At 37.3% G+C, this 6,965-nt stretch overlaps 1 protein-coding gene across 2 annotated transcripts in view; it reads right to left on the reverse strand.

Moving 5' to 3' along the window:
- svilb (supervillin b) overlaps positions 1-5,916 on the reverse strand; it is a 52,176-nt gene extending 46,260 nt beyond the window's left edge. Inside the window, exon 1 of one of the 2 annotated variants that reach the window (XM_008433945.2) lies at positions 5,472-5,916. The gene's annotated coding sequence lies outside the window, so the exon portion shown is untranslated. The remainder of the gene's footprint in view (positions 1-5,471) is intronic. The other variant, XM_008433946.1, reaches the window with a different exon arrangement.
- Positions 5,917-6,965: the final 1,049 nt, after the last annotated feature.

The raw sequence follows: 6,965 nt of genomic DNA on the forward strand, positions 1-6,965 counted from the left end.
CCAAAAAAAAGAAGAAAAAATAAAACTGTCCGAATTGTTGTTTCATCAACCACATTTGTAGATTTGTGACAGTTCATGTCGTTTTTGGTCGTCTGTTACTATATTCTGACCAGAACCAGTTCCCATAGGGAACACAATGAGACTTAAATACTGACGTTGCCCTCAGACTTCTGTTTTCCACTTCTACTACATACTGACAATTGATTAACCATTGACTAATCATAGATTATATCACATTCTGCATTTTCTGGATGCTTCAAAATAAATTAACTAATGAGATAAGTGAACTAACACAGCATTTAGTTAAAAGGTTTGTACCTTCAATAACTATTTTTGAAGAAAAAAAAAAGTTCCTCTGAACACTTACTAAAAACTTGCCAAATGTTGTAAAGCAGCCAAATTTTCAACACCCATTTCAAAACAAATTTTTCCAGCCATAGGTGTTTAAAAGCAGCCCAATTGGACAGAAACCCACCCAATCTGGCAACACTCACCATGGAGTCATGAGGTTAGCCTCAAAATACCACATCTTTATCTTCAGACAGAACATTGTGGGTAAATCATTAGTATGTTTACTCAAATTAAGGGGTAATCATTAATTTTGCACATTTGAAAAGCAAAAATTAGGGCTGGATGATATGGCTGAAAAACTGATCATGATATAAGCGTTTCATATCAGCCGATATCAATAATTATTGATTAGTTTTTTTGTTCTGAACATCTGAAATACGCCAAGATACTTTGCGTTGTTTTATCCACAGTTTTCTCTCCACTCTGCTGTTTATTTTTAATCAGTTATGAGGCAAAGTGGTGAAACCTTAAACTGCTGCTGCGCAAGTTACTCAACAGGTTGTTGCTAGGTAACCAAAGAATGAATGAAATGTTGCTAGGTAACCAATGAGTTAGTGAGCTTAGCTACATCTCCCAGAATGCTGTGTGATTCTGGATCGCTATGTTCAGTGAATATTTTACATTATTGAGTAGTGAATATTGATCATGTGTCTATCGAGATATATATTCATATTATCGTCCAGCACTGGCTAAAATGTAATACTCTGAGTAAGAGTCTGCTGATTGTGTTGTCTGAAACAAACTTCAGTGTTGTCATCAAAACAACTCCTCAAAGTCCATTTTAAATTTAGTCACTTGGAAGGCCAGTGTTGTTTACATCCAAGATGTCTTATGATGACACTCTTTGGACGCTTTGGACAACTAAAAAGAAAAAACAAAAGAAAAAAATCAAGGGAAGACAGAGAGTGTTTGGAGGAATGAGTGGGAGCTGTAAGATGGATGACGAGTTTAAAGACAGGGGGAATGCGAAGGAGAGCGGGAAAGAAAACAAGACAGAAACGAAGGCGTGGAGACGGTCCTCTGGTAAACACGGAGCGGCCGCTCTCTGAGGCAGCCACTCACAACACATGTTGCCTTATTAGGGACGTCTGCAGGGAGCGCGGGCAGACGAAGGAGAGCTGGAGTTAGTGCAGGAGAGAGGGTGAGAAAAGGCATCACAAACAGGAGACGATGATCCGGACCAAGACGTGGCAAACTACGCGGGTCGGTCTGTGCTGAGCCTGCAGAGTCAGTGGGTTCACCTCAACAGTATTACTCCTGTCATTTTAAATGGCAGGAGTAATACTGCCATTAAAAATGTATCACTTTATATAGCTATTATATATGAAATGAATTTTTAACAATTTAAATACTTGTTTTAACTATCTAAAGGAAATGCATCCAAATACAAACATGATTTGTTTTCTTGATTTCTTTTTCTTCATATCAGAAACAAACTCCTTAGTTGAATGAAAATTATTTTAACATAAATCCAGTCAGAGCACAGAGGTCAACATGTCAGTTTTCAGACGAGCCTTACACCAAACATGTTGACTTCTACAGAAACACATCAGACTAATTTGACTAATTCAATTCAATAAATTCTATTCATTTATTACATAAATCCATAACTGTATTTATATGCAAATAACCATTGATATTTTTTAGTCATACTTTTTTCCTTCCACTCAACTTTCTACTAACATGCTTCATTGCAAGCATCTTAATAGCATATTATTTGATACAAAGTTTTGGCACTAGGATGGGGTGAATCTTTTGGCCATGTCAAAATTGGTTTATTTCACAAAACTGCAATGGAAACTTTTTGTCGCATCACATGATCAACAACCAGGTGTCACCACTGACGCAAACCACGAAGAAGAAGATGACAGGAAGTAGTTAGAGGATCATGGCGCAGCATGTCTTTTAAACAAAATTATTCACATTTCTTATTTAATGCAATTTTTCCCGACATTAACGGAATATTGACAAAGTTTTGTCCACATTTGTCATGAAAATGCAGCATTAATTGATAATTTATCTAGTACTTGTTTTATGGTCTCTACTTTTACTAACAGGCTAGAAGTGAAGTAAAGCTTTTAAAAATAGTTGGATATTATAAGATTAAAGAAAGAAAAGCCATTTTTATTGATATTTATTTTCTATCTTTATCAGAGTGTTGCGGTATTTACGTTTTGTGATATTTTGGGGATGTTTGCTGTTAGCGTAATTGCCTCTTCTTGAAAAAAAATCAGCTGCGTATTTCTCTGCACATCCTCTGAGATTAACAGGATGATATTTACAGAATCAAGTCTTAACACACTGGCACCGATATGGTTGCAGAAATATAAACACACACGAGGAAAACTGCAGACTTTGAGACTTTTGGGGTCAAGCGTGAGGCTGAAGCTGCACAGCTGGACCTTCATCCTCACTCCTTCCTTAAATATTTACTCTGGAATTCCCTGCTTGGATCCAGACCTGCCTCCCTCTTGTCTGCCAAACATCAACACTGCCTGACGCTCAGCGCAGAAATCTGCATGCTCTGCTCTTATATGGACGTCGATGAACACAGAGGCTGGTGCTGAGTTGTGCACAGCAAACGCCCAGAGAAAAACAGAAAGAGAGGGAAAGTGATTTTACTTCATGCCAGGTTGTTCCAAGATTTGTCTGTTCCTTATTAAAAGAACTAATTTTATTTTACAGTAAATTGTAAAAGGATAGTTTTGTCTTTTTGATACGATTATTGCATTATCCATTGAATATATTCAGTGTAAAAACTGAATATATTCACAAACACCATTTTATAAATATATTTTGTGTATTAAAACTTTCAGTGTCTTATTTTATCCCAACATTCACATTTCAAATATCTAATTTGACCAAACAATGTATTTTAAGACCATGAAAATGTTCTTTGTTTATCCTATCAAATATATAATATAGTAATATATGATTTTGTTTCCAGAAAGTTTAACTTATGTATGAATTATTGTCTTATCTGTTTTCTTCTTCATCTTGTATTTTTTCATGGCGGTTGTCAAGCAACATAAATACTTTCTAGATTCATGATTCACTCCTCAGTATTTTATTTAATCACTTCCTGCTGGAGTCTCCTGATAAATGATGCATTGCTTTCCAATTACCAAAACATGACGGTACATGTCTGTATCATGCCATATTTACCTCGTGTGTGAACAGAGAAATTGGAATAATGGTTTTGAACATAGTGAATATTTGAGAAATTGTGTATTTATATTTTTACGAAGAAATGACTAAATCGACCAATGATTGATGGTATTAATCTCAGCATACCTTCTGGTGTAAAAGCGAACTTATTTTCCAGAAGTCAGCCACACAGAACAAAGCTTATTGTCCAGATTTCCTGTTCTACAAAGCAGATTATGAGTTTAACTAAAGCTTACAAGAAAAGCGTGCACTTTAGTTGTATATGCAGGGCCTGCCAAAAGTTGTATTGTGCCTAAAACAGAATTTAATTTGGGGCCCTTCTTCCTGTGGAGACCATCACCACCACTAACATCAATATAATACAGATTTGTATTTGTAACAAGGAAGGTTAATGTGCTTTGTCCCATAAAAAACAATTCTATAAAGCAAGCAATAAACGTTACATTTTGCTATTTTATATAAAAAGCAATCAGCAACTTGCTGAGACGTATACGTGAACAAACTGAGCTCAAACACGAAGAAAAGATTAAACTCGTAGCATCAGATTGTAAGCGGTAACAGAACAATCAACCAGTGAAGTTTATTCTTTACACTCTTACAAATTAAACTTACAAATTCCTTAAAATCTTGAATTTTAAATGGGCAGTAATGTGTTTTCCGGACACATAGTGCCTTTTTATAGCACAATCAAGTGTTAACTTCAGTTGTTGTAAAGAATTCTATATACATCAAATATGACTTAAAAGAAATTTTACTTCATAATTTGACGCCTTGAAATTGGGTCTCTGTCTCTTTAAAAATTTCTACTCTTTCTGATACTCTGCCTTCAGGGAGTCATCACAACATCTCTCTTTTATTAACCCTTTAATCACATTTTTACTCGTGTTGCACTGAGAAGTAGCTCGTAAAATGAGTTCAGCAGTTCAGCGCAGCTCCTCCAGGTGTTTGCTAATTGCCGCTGGCTAGTCTGAAGGAGCTTACCTGCAGCTCTTAGATGGAGCTGGGTCCACCTAGGTGTTCTGCACAGCTGAATGAAGATTAAAAGGATTATTGCAAACATTCAAGAAAGAATCAAGGCAACACTCTAGTTATGTTTTTGATTAGGGAATAACATATCATGAAAAGCTAAAAAAAATTGACTTTATAAAATACTGTCTCTTTAAACCATTTAAAAACGTTTTAATTGATCTAGGCTGAAACCATCAAATCAAATTTAATAAAAAGAACTCGAGCATTTATGCAATCTGCCTTGGAGGTTTGGATTCAATGAGCATATGTCTGCAGCGCGTGCAGATCTCATGTAAGGGGCATTCAGTGACAGAGGGTCAGGAGTGGGGCCAGCCTGTAAACTTGTCCTCCTGTTTTTGATGGGAAACAGCAGGTGCAAGTCAGCAACCAATGACTGAGCAGCAGCGAACAGTCATACGGACGCTACAAAAACAAAACTGTGGGGAAATGATGTTGGAACAACATGCAAGGCAAACACACACACACACACACACACACACACACACACACACACGCAAACACACACACACACACCCGCATACCGCCAATCGACTATAATCTGCAGCTTGGAATGCTAATACCTCTGTGGTCACTTGAGACACGAGGAGAGGGAAACTCAGTTGGGACACAATGTTAAACTTAACACAGCTAAAGTTTGCCAACACGTTTGGAGGGACTATGAAATTGCACAATTACTGATTTAAGTGTAAATTCACAGATTGTATGTTAAGATTTTTTGTTGTCGAATTCTTGTCTTTTTAAAGTGATTCAAACTTTGTTTTGTCAATTATGCACGTTAGAAAACAGTTTTTCATGACTTGAGTATTTTCCAGATATTAAATATGTTTGTAATTTTTTTATATTTTCTATAAACATGTGAGAGAAAGACACAACCGATGATTTGAACTAAATGTTAGGTCAAACAAACCAAAGAAAATACTTACGAGTAGATATTCCTTCAATAACAAAGAGAGTTCATGTGTCCTTAAAACCGAATAGACCCTTAGTTCCTCGGTGGGATGGTGAGGAGTCAGGAGCTGCAGGTGTGAGCAGAAAACCACAAATGAAGGATCCGGGGTCATCCACCATGAAGCAGGTCCAACCACAGCGGCTGACAAATATAGCCTGGGTGCTTTCCCTCCAGTGCTCTGCAGCACCGGGAGAAATAAATCTGTCCAGGAACGGCCAAGCGGAGAAATGAAGAAGGGAGAGGCAAATGAAACAAACAGGAACGGGGTTAACAGGAGCGTGCTGAGGTGAAAGAAAAAAAAAAAAGAAAGATGCTGGAGTTAAATCCTCAAACTACTCCAAAAACTGGAAATAGTTGTCCTGATGTCGCCCCTTCCTGGAGAAGAAGTTTTGTTATCCTGCTCTGATGGCGTTTAGATGGATGTAACACGCTTCCAAGGGGTTTGGGAGCGCGTCCCAAAATTGTTGTGGTAACCTCACCCCACAGCCACCATGTATGGAGTGAAGGGAGCAGGCGCGATGGAAGAGCAGCTGCCATAAATAGCCAGGAAGCATCAGACCTCCAGCGCAGGGGGATCGAATCAGCTGCTCAAACCAACACAACTGAGCTCCTGCAGCGCAGCGACAAAACTTTAAAGCTTTCTGCTTTGCATTGTTTTGTAAAAAAAAAAAAGATAAATAAATAAGAAGTGGTGCAATGAAGGTTTTTGTTTAGGAGTGGACCACCTAAAGCAGGGGTGACTAACTTATTTTTATTTTGGGTCAATACAAGATCACAAACGTCCTCAAAGGGCCGGTTGTGGCAGAATGTATTGATAAAACGTCTAATTAACAAACTTAAAATAATAATAAATACCTGTCTCAGCAATTTACATCACGCCAAAAGTGATCATATAGGAAAATGTGATTTTTGTTTTCTAGAAGAGACAGAAAAACAAATATTTTGTTGAGAGAAGGGAACTGGAACAAAGATCACGTAATAAATTCCAGTTGAATATGCAAGACATTTTGGACAAACTTTCTACTTCTGAATCTTGTCAGGGTTTTTTTTAGCTTTAAAATCTGTGTAATATATATTTACCATCCCGGTCCACACTCCATTCTAGTAAATGACAGTAAAAGACATTTAAACATTGCTTGCCAACTACCATAAAGAAGAAGAAGTAGAGCAAGCCTCCGACAAACAGGATTCATGTCTAAACAACAAAAAGTGTTATAATGGCAGAAGCAGTGGGGCTCATTATTTAATTAATTGTTGCCTTATAGGCCAACTGAAGAAATGACAACAGGCGATAAAATTCTCCAACCAGTTGTACATCAGGGAAACAATGACAAATCAATCCTAAAGCCCAAATCTTCCGCATTCAGAGGAGGAATGAGCGGCACAAAGTCTCATTGGATGTGAGTGTGAAAGCTGTGTTGCACGCAAAAGTTTGCAGGTACAAAACGGGTGAATAATGACTTAAATA

The sequence above is a fragment of the Poecilia reticulata genome, linkage group LG17 (assembly GCF_000633615.1).
Source record: "Poecilia reticulata strain Guanapo linkage group LG17, Guppy_female_1.0+MT, whole genome shotgun sequence".
Classification (NCBI taxonomy): Eukaryota; Metazoa; Chordata; class Actinopteri; order Cyprinodontiformes; family Poeciliidae; genus Poecilia; species Poecilia reticulata.